The sequence below is a fragment of the Schistocerca piceifrons genome, chromosome 4, assembly GCF_021461385.2.
Source record: "Schistocerca piceifrons isolate TAMUIC-IGC-003096 chromosome 4, iqSchPice1.1, whole genome shotgun sequence".
Lineage (NCBI taxonomy): Eukaryota > Metazoa > Arthropoda > Insecta > Orthoptera > Acrididae > Schistocerca > Schistocerca piceifrons.
In genome coordinates this window covers 186,749,791-186,762,883 of record NC_060141.1, presented here as the reverse complement: position 1 = coordinate 186,762,883, position 13,093 = coordinate 186,749,791, and the positions used below count along the sequence as shown (strand labels likewise).

The 13,093-nt window shown below is 40.1% G+C and overlaps 1 long non-coding RNA gene across 1 annotated transcript in view; it reads right to left on the bottom strand.

Moving 5' to 3' along the window:
- LOC124795133 overlaps positions 1–10,314 on the bottom strand; it is a 60,545-nt gene extending 50,231 nt beyond the window's left edge. Inside the window, exons 1-2 of the long non-coding RNA XR_007016648.1 lie at positions 10,182–10,314; positions 4,579–4,713 (exon numbers count right to left, since the gene is read on the bottom strand). This is a non-coding gene — a long non-coding RNA (uncharacterized LOC124795133). The remainder of the gene's footprint in view (positions 1–4,578; positions 4,714–10,181) is intronic.
- Between the last annotated feature and the right edge of the window lie 2,779 nt (positions 10,315–13,093).

Below are 13,093 nucleotides of genomic sequence, written 5' to 3'. Positions count from 1 at the left end.
ACTGATTGTTGTGAATACCAAGAATACCAACCAACAAGAAACTAACACGCATTGTTGTAGAGATGAGAAGGGAAATTTTCTATAGCATGGAAGCCTAAGGGGGAGGGGGGGGGGGGTTGTTGGACCCATAATAAGTATATTTATTTATTTATTTTTCAAAGCAGGAATTTTCTATAAAATATATTGACACTAACGTTTCATAAAATAGCCAACAAACAATAACTCAAAGGGAATATGTAGTATGAAAGTTACTTGGGCAAAAGCAGGGGACATGAAAAAATTGTTTGCCTAACGCACTGTCCTGTAAATGTTAATTTTGGTCATCAAAGTTGGCACTTGTCTTCTATCACTACACCAAAATGTTCACGAGTCTCAAAAAATGAGTAAGACATTCATCATGTTCTTGTGGAGGTGCCAAAAAAGCTAAAACACTATCCAGTTACATGTAACAAAATGGGAAATTGAAGAGACTGTAATCAATGAACCACTGGCATGTATGGGCCACGTTTTTCGAACTCTAAGGAATAAACAAAAATTCATACATCCTGTACAGTGTTATTATCACTTTGAATATGTCATGAGTAGTCATGGTAATCTACAGGTAAGTTTTTTTATAATGTAGAGTGCTAAACATGGAATCACCTGCTAAAGTGTGAGTAAAGCCTTGGATGTCTGGTATCAGGTAACTATCAGGTATTGTGTGTGTATCAAGGAACTTATAATCACCACATAATATGTACATCTGTCTTTCCTGGGAACTAGGTGTATGGCCTAAGCCCATGAATTATCTGACTGCCTGACTAGGCAATCTTGCAGTAAGTCATCTACGTCAGTTTTAGCTGCTCAGAATCTGTCTGGTGCCACTCTCTACAGATTGTGGCAGACCTAGTGTGTTATTAATTTTGTGGACAGTGTCATGTCTAATGCCTCTCAGTTTAAATGCCACACATGTTGTCAGGAGAACACAGGGAGCACATGTGGGAGATTAAATGCATACTTTTAGAAAATTTCACTGTACTGAGTGTGATGCGGTATGTCCCAACTGTGCATTTGTGCCATCTGCCAGCATAATGGCAGATGCTGTCTCTTTCAAGCTGAGTATTTGGAGATGGTGATATCATTCCCACTTTACATGCCACAGGTAAGACTTCATAGCATACAGTTCACTTCCAATAACAGTTTTCTGGTGTGCAGTTCCAGATCCTCCTTTCACATTTCTTCATTAGCCACCATCACCTTCTGTATTTCCAAATCTAAAGCATGATGGTCATTAAGGAGATAAGAATGATATCATGTGTAGAGACTGAGGGAGCTGTTCTCAGACCAGTCTCCTCCAGACCTGCCTGTGGATGTGGTGGCAGACTATCAGTGATACTGAATATCAACCCTCCACTGCTGATTTGCCTGAGGATAGATAATATTAAATTTGGTGGAGATGAAATCAACACAGAAAATCTGCAGCTAAGATCAGTTCTCCAACATCTGCGACCAGAAACTACCATGGAAATTTCTCATGCAGATTGAGGTCCACCAAATACATAAGTGTTCTGAAAGTTTTAATATATCATTTGCAGGATGTAGTTAAACAGCAGGCATTGTAAGCTCTGTTGGTGGTTTCCATCTGGGAATTCTGCTTGATTCTGAGCCAGTACTGATCAGGAAGTATTTATTTGTTTATTTTCTAAGACATACAGTCTACTACTGTCATTCCAAAATGGGGCAAAACTAGTTTGACTCATGTGTTTTAGCTGTGAGTGACTTGAGAGTACATAATGTCTTGTGTTACATTGGCTTCTCATAGATGTGGGCAATGTGATGCACCAAGAATGCACTGGCAGCAGTCATTGTTGCCTGTCATATCTATGAATTGTCATTGCTGTAGAACAGCAAAACATCTGTCGGCCACGAGTAATTTGTATTCCATTGTTTTGCTTTCATGCTAGATCGTTTCCAGCTGTAACTGAGGAAGTGATTTGATGAGCTATGCATCTACACTGAAAATTAGATGATGACATAGTAACTGTACCAACAGAAAGCTAGCTTGCAATTGACTATGTCTTTGTGGAAATGACTGCCGTATTTATAGACTTGGTGATCAACAGATTACTATTAGACACACATGAGAGGCTGATTGAAACAATTATCAATACAGCTGATCAAGCAAGGAAGGTACTCAAGCAACCAGAAGAATGTGGTATAGGAATCTGTAGTAATTCTTTCCACACTCAAAGAATAGAGCAAAAGAATAAAGACAGAGCATACAGAATAATGTATTATGGACATAACAGTAACAGGAATGCACCTTCAAAATATTGGCATGACATGCCTAGGGGAAGCTGCAGATACACACTACACAGATCCAGATACAAAACAGATGGTTACTGCCAGAAAAATTATAGGGATTCTGACAAGAGAAACCTAGATGAGCAAACTTATATAGATCAGATGGTGTGTACTGTCGAATATCATTGTTGAGAACACCAACGCCATACCAGGTTTCAGCAACCTAACTGGTCAGCAGTCACAGAACATTGCCTAATGGAATTTCATGGAATGGACTGTAGCCACAGCAAGGTTCTGACTCAGACATCCAAATTCTGGGACTGTGTCATTAAGGAATCTATTGAGATTTGAGTAAGGGAACTTGCTAATAAATCATGATAGCGGGTACACACTTAGCAAGGCATGGGACACCATTATAAGAATGGTCAAGGAGAGGGATGAAATACTAGACAATGAACTGGCTTCGGGGGCAGGCAGAGGAACAGCGGAGGTGCCTCCAGCACGTGCATCGGGGCGCAAACCTAGGACGGAATACTGAGTCAGAGGGAGAAGTGGTGGCACGGACAGCCAATGGAGTGGTCAATCACAAGGAGAGGAGGAGGAGATAGAAGCAAGGGACCAGTGCCCCATCAGTCAGTTCATCAGCGAACCTGGTGATGGCAACACGGTCATTTGCCAAAATATTGTGCCCACTGGACAGCAACATCTGGCAGTTCACCCATGAACTATTTCCCTGAATGGTGTATGTCAATAACGTGATACAGACTTTTGCACCAGAATATAAATCACCCTCCTGAACCCTATGTAGCACTATACAGTCTGTACAGAAATTATTTGTACTTGTGGTGTTGTGGTTTTAAACTTCACATTTATTATTAACCACAGAAATCATAGAGTACATGTACGGGCACAAAAGAATACTAATATCAGAGTCCCTGAAAATACTTTTACAAGATGTCAGATAATCAAATTTAGATAATATTCTTCCTCCACTCTTTTGAAGAATAAATTTAAGATTGTAGCAATGTCCTAGAAGATAATGGTGTAAGACAGTACTGAGTGACAGTATGAAAAACATGCAAGCAGAACTAAGATTTGTGGTTAACTTAGCCATGTGATGGTACAGCTTCAGGTGGTTAGAAATCTCTTCATGGGATTGAGGTTATGTACAAGTGAGACTTTTTTGAATATAGAAATGACACAAAACTAGCAATTTAAATGGAAAATTCAATCAAAAAACTAATAAATCATGAGACATAATTTACGAGCAGTACTTCCATGAGGATAAATATTTAGTACTGCTGATAGATAGATACAAAATTATACAACACTACATATCGTAATTTTTAGAACTATAGGCTCCTTCCTCTGAGGAGAGGAGAGGGGAGGGGATATGTTGAAGAAGGTTAAAGAGGAAGAGCAGGTCACTCACTCAGACCCCATGATGGAAGGGACCTACCTTTTGTGAAGATGAGGGGATACAAAAATTGTTCTGTCTGTTGGCAGTACTAAATATATTGTCCCCTGGAGTTGAACTCTGGCAAGCTATCCTACCCATAATTTTAAATATGTGTATGTTATCAGCAAAAAGATGGATGTGCACAGAAGTCATCCAAACATTGTACCTCATAATTGTACATCCTGTTCTGCTTTTATCACAGCAAAAATCATTATACTGGTTCAGGAACACAATGTAATTTGTTTCTACACTCAAGAACTACAAATCAAATTGTTTGTTGGTATTTTGGTTTTTTCTAACAAATGGTGACAAGATAAATGTAGGTGTATTTACAAAAAACTTTAGCTTCACTGTATAAGGAATTTCGAAGCAGCGTCACAGGTCTACGCAGTGTCACTGCAGGTTTTTTAAGTACTGTTTTATTTAAAGTGTAGCTGTCAGTCCACCAATTACACAGAAAATCATTCAAACTGAAGATACTGGAGGGGTAAAACTTACTTCACAGCTTCAAAAATCACATCAAGTTTCAAGTTAACACATGCTTCATTTCCTTGCTATTTTGAAGTGAGCAGATGTACACAGGCATCTTTTTAGGTGTAAAAATATATTATTTGCTGAAAGTATACTTTTTCTTACATGCTGCCCACAAATTTTGCCATGAAATTGTTGTTTCATGTTTTGTCATATAAGTGAGACTTTAATCAATAACTATCAGCATCAAATTCTGATTTCATGTGGTAGTCATATGAACACACTTTAATTATTCACAGTACATTAATTCAGTATGAGAAGAAATTAATTAACATTATTTCAATTACGTGAATTATTTGTCATACCTTCCTTTTCATGTGTATCAAGTCCTTTAGCAAATTCAGAGTAGCCTCCTAACTGTGACAGCCAAGCAGAAGCTACATCTCCTCTCAATCCTACAAGCTGATGCAGTTGTAGGGGTGTCAAAGTTATCATGATTCCTGCAACAAAGGATTACACATTGTACTGTAGACATTCATTTTTATAGGGCTATCATGTCACAACAAACTAAGTTAATAAATAACAACATCAGAGAAATGCATCCTTTTTTTGATTTAGATAGCTTGGACTTACAAAGTTTCTTCTTTGAGGATTAAATGTTGCAGGGTGCTTAGCCTTTAAGTTGAATACACAGAAAAAAAATGCCACAAATCATAAGAACATGGGACTGTAGGCCAAGTGTGATCACAACAACAGAATGTTGCATTAGTTAGCAGTAGTAGTTGTTAACCAGTTTTATTCATCCACATGTCCCATTTACAAGAATATTGGACATACCTTGCTATCACAATTTAAGAAAAACAAAAATATAGTAATTCACATAAACATACATTTACAAACTAACAGGTCTAGTGTGACAAGAATGGGACATGTCATGACCTTATAGCATGAACCGTCCTTTTTCTTGAAATGATTTAGGGAAACCACAGAAAAGCAAAATCAGGATGAGTGGATAAAGATTGGACCCTTCACCTTCCCAGATACAAGACAAATCTATTGAAAAAATTGCTGCCTCATTTGGTTTACCCCTAGTACACAATACAGTTTTACAAGTAAGTTAGTTAATAATGAAAAAAGCTAATCTACATCTATTCTCTGCGAACCATCATGAGGTGCATGGCAGAGAGTACTTCCCACTGTACCAGTTATTAAGGTTTCTTCCTGTTCCATTCACTCTCAATTACTGCACATACTGCACACACTATACTCACATTGGTTCATAACACTATACACACCATCGTGTGATGCCCGGAACATTTTGTGCCACGCAACTTTCCTTTTGCTAGCCTCAAAAACTGAGTCAGACAGCATTCCTCTACAATGAGTGAGATTTGAGTTCAGAAGGACAATATGGTGTTAGTACTACACACTGCATAGTTTTGGGAGCAAGTTTTTCCTGAAGAGGAAAAAAAAAAGAAAAAGAAGGAAAGATATAGTGTGAAAGGCTTGTGTGGAATTTCAGAAGTTTTATTATTGTTATTGTTATTTGTGCTACACTTTTTACTAAAACCCCTCTCTGTGTAATCTAAATAAACCTTCATTGCATAGAATGTTTGGGTTAAAAGCTACTCTTTAACTGCACTTTTAAACAAGTTTGTTTCAGTAGTGTTTTGGTTGCATTGGATTGCACAGTTGGACCAAAATGATCCAAGTGGAATTCTTGACATTTTGAAAAAAACTAGAGAAACATGTTTGTGTTTGTTTGAGGGAAATGAGTCACTTTTTACAGTTTAATCTTTGATGAAATGTTGACTAATATGTTAAAATAAATAATTCAGTGATAATTAATTGAAACCCTCAGCTGCCGACAGGTGTTGTTGATATACCTCGACAGGGACAGATGAAAATGTGTGCCCCGTCCGGGACATGAACCCGGGATCTCCTGCTTACATGGCAGACTCTCTATCCATCTGAGCCAACGAGGACACAGATGAGTAGCGTGACTGCAGGGACTTCTCCCTTGCATGCTTCCCATGAGACTCACATTCCCAACTGTCCACAATCTACATACGTAATGTACCTAATAGATATTTGCCCATCCACTCATTACTCGTGCACACTAAGGTGGCGATTACCATAAGAGTTTGGGCCACCTGTGTGCATTCGCACAGAGGTATATCAACAACACCTGCATTCGCAAGAGGTATATAACAACACCTGTCGGCAGCTGAGGGTTTCAATTAATTATCATTTATTCTAGAGAAGCTGCATGATTATCAATGGTATTCTGTTCTTTCAGGAACAGTTACTATCTTCATATATATAGTTAAAGGCTATCCAGCCGTTGACCTTCCTCTGTGCGAATACACACAGGTTGCCCGAACTCATACAGGAATCGTCACCTTAGTGTGCTCGAGTAATGAGTGGATGGGCAAATAGCTATTAGGTACATTATGTATGTAGATTGTGGACAGCTGGGAATGTGAGTCTCACGGGAAGCGTGCAAGGGATAAGTCCCTCCAGTCACGCTATTCGTCTGTGTTCTTGGTGGCTCAGATGGATAGAGTGTTTGCCATGTAAGCAGGAGATTCTGGTTGGGGCACACATTTTCAGCTGTCCCCATCGAGATATATCAACAACACCTGTCGGCAGCTGAGGGTTTCAGTTAATTATCATTTATTCTAGAGAAGCTGCACGATCGTCAATGGTATTCTGTTCTTTCAAGAACAGTTACTATCTTCATATAAATAATTAAGTGTTTTATTGAGATCTTTTTATTGGAAGATACAAAAAGTTTGGTTTCTGCATTAAACAAATCACTTTTGTACAAGCAATTAATGAAATTACAGTTGCATTACATAGAAACATTGAAGAGCTGAGGATGTAATCAAACTTATTCAGCACCAAATCCAGACGGTAGCATGTTTTCATCGTCCTGAGTCTGTGGTGTTTCAAGAATTTACACGAATTTAGTGGCACACAGCATTGTAATTAATAAAGATAAACTCCAACTATGGCAATCATGTCACCTTCATTGGACATTTGGTTGACAATTCGGAGATACACCACATGCTGGAGAAAAGGGAACAAATCTGCCTCCTCTCTCGGACTATCCTTGGAGTCATCAACTTTTACAGCGTATTCTGCCACATGGTGGTGAAACACTCTTGCCTCTGAGTGGGCCACAGTGGTTCAAGAACACCACTGGCAAATGACGACTGAGGTGGATGCCTGAAATGCAAATGGCCTCCAATGAGATTAAACCTGGCCTCACAAAGACTGTCACCCTCACCCTTCCATCACTGTATACATTTCTCATTATGACTGCAGATGCCAGTGACTGTGTGACTGGCGTGGTGCTGCAACAAAAGATTGCAGCGACTGCATTTCTTCTCTTGAAAGTTGACCAATACTCAGAAGTGGTAGACTTCTGGGTAATTTCCAAGAACGTTTGCCTATCGAAGTTGGAGGGCTCCAAACGATACATATCGAACGTATGATAGTAAATCAATTACAGAAGTCTTGTGGCACGCATTATGGTCAATTATTTGTGATCGTCATTTTTCCGTTGTTTCTTTAGTTCGTGTACATTACATTCCCGCCGCAATTATTTGTGATTCCATTGGGAAATCGACACGGTTTCTCTTGATAGCGAGTGTAATGTCTGCTGCTTCTCACGTTTCTTCTGCGGATTGCCTGACATGAAGAACTCTAATTCCATGCAAATCCAGCATAGACAAATGTTTTACTTTTTCCCGGAAATATGGACTTCTGCCGGACAAGGAAAGAAGGGACTGTGTTGACTGTGGTGTTGTGAAGTCTGTAAAACTCCGTAAGAGGAGTGTGGACACCGAGATTCTGTTGCAATTTCATTGCGTACTTTGCAGAAAGCGAACCAGCATCAGGAAAAATACATGGTTCAAGTTCTCCAAATTATCGGTTCAGACAAGTGTAGTTCTTGTGTCTTGCTGGATTCGAGATTACACGTTGCAAGCCACAGCATCAGAAACTGAGTTATCAGCAAATACCATGTGTAACTACTTGAGTTTTGCCGAGAAGTGTTCTATGTGGTAGTGACAAATGACAGTGTGCCAATTGGTGGATCGAATAAAACAGTAGAAGTAGGCGAATCTCATATTGCCAGACGAAAGAATCAGAGAGGATGACCTTCTAAAAGTGAAGTAGATCATATTTAGGTTTTCTGTGGGATAGAAAGAGAGTCCCAGAAGTGTTTCGTTGTGAGGGTATTGTCCCGAGACAAGGTGACTTTAGTGGGTCTCATTAAACATTTCATACTGCCTGGAACAAAAGTCATCACAGACGGGTTTCAGTCGTACCAGACTCTGAAAGCTGATGGGTTCGACCATGCATTTGTGAACCACTCAGTGGAGTTTGTCTCTTCAGATGACGCCAGTGTCCATACCCAGAATACAGAAAAGCTGTGGAAGTATGTGAAGTCTACCATAAAAAGAGAAGGCCGTCCAAGACAGAGGGATGAACTGTACTTGTTCCAGTACCTATACTTCCACAACTTGCGTTTGCACGCGACACTCTGCCGATATTCCTGCACGATATTGGCTGTGTTTACCCTGGGTATGGGAAAAAAAGGAATTGCCCTTGTACCTTATACATCACGCGGACTGTCACAAGACGATAACACCGACGATGAGTAAGGTAAGTCGTCTCCTTTGAATTTACAAGTGCTTCTCTGATGCTTTTCTTTTGTCGTTGCTGTAGTGACAACTTGAAACATACTCGTAACGCGCTCCACGAGACTTCCGTAATCGATTTACTACCACACGTTCGGTATGTATCGTTTGGGGCCCTCCAACTTCGATAGGCAATGATTCTTGGAAATTACCGACTTCTGATAAGGAGCTCTTGGACATCTGTGAGGTGGTCCACCATTTTTTAGATGACACTGACGGATGCTCTTTAACCATTTGCATCAACCACAAGCCTTTTGCAGATGCAATCAACACCACACCAAGGAAATTTTGGCACATCGACCTCATCTCGCAATTTACCTTTGCTGCCACTTCCCTAAGGAGTACCATCATTCGCCAAACGTTTTAACTGCTAATGATTAGGATAGTAATTGAGGAACCTATGGTACCAGCATCACAGGTACACAACTCTCGAGAGCTCTTCCAACACTCCAATTCACAGCAGCTACCAATCGTTTGACAGTCAGGATGATTTCCAGCTGCTTATGAACACCGACCAACTCATCTTCTGTTCGACAACAGCATACGCAGTGAAGCTGCATTTTGCCTGGTGCAACGTATTTCAGGGCAGTGAACAAATAACTTTAAATAAAGCCAGCTGATTATCTTTTAATCTGTTGAGACAAAAAGTTGTTAATAATTCCCTATAAGAATTGAAGCAAATACACTGATCAAGATTTCTATTGAGGCAACCCAAAGACCTATGGTAAAAATTACTAGTTTTCTAAAACGGTTTGAGGTTAATTGTAGTTGTTAGCAAATTCGAAAACAGAATTCATTTGTGATAGATGTAGATAATATCTAGAGCTATCCTCTTTAAGGGAAAGCTAGATGTAATGCAACATGTTTGTTAGAATATCTGCTACAGTACAAAATCACACACGCCGATTTAGTACAAATTACTCATAAATTACACATAGGACAATACTAGCTTCCAAAAATTCTCAAAACCGCCCGTTTATTTGTGTTGATATACAATGAAATTCCGGGGTGATGTATTCTTTGGCAGTAACTGTGAACCACAAACGCTGATTTCTTACGAAGTAAGCTATGTATCCAAAACACTCGTATCAGTAACATACGAAAATGGTTTTTTAAGCCTCCAAAAATTCTCAAAAATAACCATTTCTATAATTATGCCACGAAAGCAGAGAACGGTTGTTTTGAGAGAATAGGCTTACTGTCCTCAAAAATTAAAAAAATACAATTAAATTTAATTCTTCAATTGACAATAACAGTACCAGTTTATCGCGGTTCTCGCGAATGTTCGAAATTCCGCAATATATCACAATATACGATTGGATACTGGTACAATCAATGAAAGACCATGCAGAAGCGACGCGAACAGTAAAATAAACGAATCTAGAACCTCCAATCCTCACACAAATCTTGTACATGCAATCTCACAGAAAGGAAAATTCCGCAGTCGGCTTTTACATATAAATAAACGTGCGTATTGCATGGATTTTTCACGTAGCAAGTTTCTGTGTACACTTCTGCAGTTCTGCACTGGCGTGCAGAGGACGAATACTGCAGCGTGAGTTTGTCTAGGTTAAAATCGATAAAATGTGAAGCACTAAGAAAATGCGTCTTCTGCCTGCTATTGCTAACACCGCAGTTGTTTCTCCTCAAAGTACGCCACTAGTTTGAACTACAAAGTAAGTAACGCTGGCGACCTTGTGCTTGCAGATTACAGAGTAGTAATGATGAAGCCATGGAAAAACCCAGTGAGTATACAACAAATTCCCAGTTGGCAATCAAATTGTATGTTCATAAAATGTTTTATTACAAAGAAAAAGTTAGCTGCTTTAAAAACTGTTCTGTAATTATTTACGGATCAAAATGATCTATAGAAATGAAACAGAAAAACCAAAAACAGAAAGCAGTGATAGGGTTACTGAAGAAGCTCACAGTTATTGCAAAGCCGCGTGGGTCTCTTTAGGCCTAATGAACACAAGAAAAAGCCTACCTCTTGCTCTAATTCTTGGAGTCGAGATAAATGTCACAAATAATTTTTAAAGATATTGAAAAGAAGGAACAGATCCAGCATTTGCTGTGAAATTCGGAAATAAATGGAGCATAGTAAGGTGGAAGAAAGTGTCCAAAAGAAGCAATAAAAACTGTAAAAAAGCTACAAATCACCTGGGGGTCCTGATATGTAAAGAATGTCCTACACTATATGGAACACTCTATTCTGTGAAATATCCAACTGCTTTCGATGTACCCACTGGCTGTTGGTTAATTATTCATTGCTAATCGGACTTTATTCAACACCCATCAAGATCAAACAAGAGACTGACGTTCTATCCACGTAATTTGGAGTCGACTGTACTGCTAACTAACTGGCAAATGCTATGAACTGAATCCATCAAGTTATAGATTTATGTTCAGCTTGACTTGTTTCTATTTCGGACTGCGCATACGTCAACACCGCGTCTACAACCTGGCCGGCGCCAGTGGGCGGGTCCCATCACCTGTTTAATGGCTCCACGCACCTTTGCTGACTGGGCCACCGCCTCCCTTTCCCGCACCCAACCCCGCACTATCAGCGTTGTCTTTCTTCGTCCACTCACAAGCTGCGGGCACGGCAAATTCTCTAGGATTTTTTTGTGCTTCGAAAAGTTAATAATATTTTGTAACTGAGCGGTTGTGTCATCACCCTCTCCTGCCTGCTTGCACTCACCTCAAAAGCCACGATGCCAGAAACTCGATTCGCGGGCTCAACAGCGTTTTGGACCCACAGGTGTGCATCTATATTACAGTACTTTTGCTAAAACTAACTACGAAGCGCCTCAGTGGTCAAACGTTTCAAAAGCGGCAGTATCAGCAGAGGATGGTTTTTATATTAGAAACTGACCGAATTACTTGTCTGTTACAGTAACTGCAGTTGCAAGTGTTAAGTCAGTTAACGTTTATTATTTCTCGTCGCAAAGCTGTTGTATTTGGTACAATCTTCTGGGCACTGGAAGTTATTTGGAGGGTACCCGGAGCTCGAAGACCTCGTAGTCGCTGCCTTCTCACTAGCAGATCACACCAAGTGCCATAACCTGATTTGTCAGACACTTCGCTCAGTGGAAGAGGCTTGAAAACGAGTGAACACGTGTCTCAGCTTATTTGTAGATATTCAGCTGCTTCTGAGAAAACGACCATCAAAGTTTTCGTCATAATTTAGATGCTGTTTAGCGGATAGTAAGTTCAGTCCAACTGTTGGCAGAGTAGCTAGCATCGATACCCGAATATTATTTTTTTTTCACTCATCTACCCGTATCTGCAGAGTGTTACTACACGAATGTTTCTCATCCACTTAGGTGTACAAGGGCGTTATATTAACTGTAAAATTACAGCTGGGTTTCAAAATAAGTTCGTATATTTATTACACTGAAGAGCCAAAGAGACTTGCACATCTGCCTAATATCGCATATCGCCCCCATGAATATGCAGAAGTGCCGCAACATCACATGGCAAGTAGTGGCATTAGGTCAGCGTCACCCCAGTTTCCATTGTTCCCAGATGTATCCAACATGGCGGTGATGACGTCATCCAAGATGGCGGCCTGTAGACTTGGCAACCTGAGCCTGACATCATCCAAAATGGCGGCTGTGACGTCAGTCAAGATGGCGGATTTTGGCGGGAAGATAGGTCACTTGGGCTACCTCCACTAACCTAACCCCCTCCCAATCCCCTTCCCCTCTCCCCCCAGAAAATGGCGGGGCATTCAAATTCCATCATTACAATGCAACACACCTCTACTAATCAAAGAAAATGAAGGAAAAATAGGTCACTTGGGCACCCTCCAACAACCTAAGTCATCCGACCGCCACCTTTCCCTAGTAACTGGCGGTAAGTTTGAATTTTGGAGAGAAGATTGTTCAGTTGGGCTATCTCTACTAACCTAAGAAAATGGCAGGAAGGAAAGGGCAGTAGGACTACCTCCACTAACCTCAGTCATCCGACTGCCACCTCATCCTAGGAAATGGTGGCAAGAGAACTCGACCTGTGTTGGACATAAGTCTTTATTTTGCATGCACTATTTATTTAAACAATTAGAGGCAGTACCACCATCAAGTTTAGTCGCCATGGGGTCCAGAGTCCAACTGACCTACTACACAGTACTGCCACCAGAAGGCACTGTTGTTTGATCCATGACGTAATC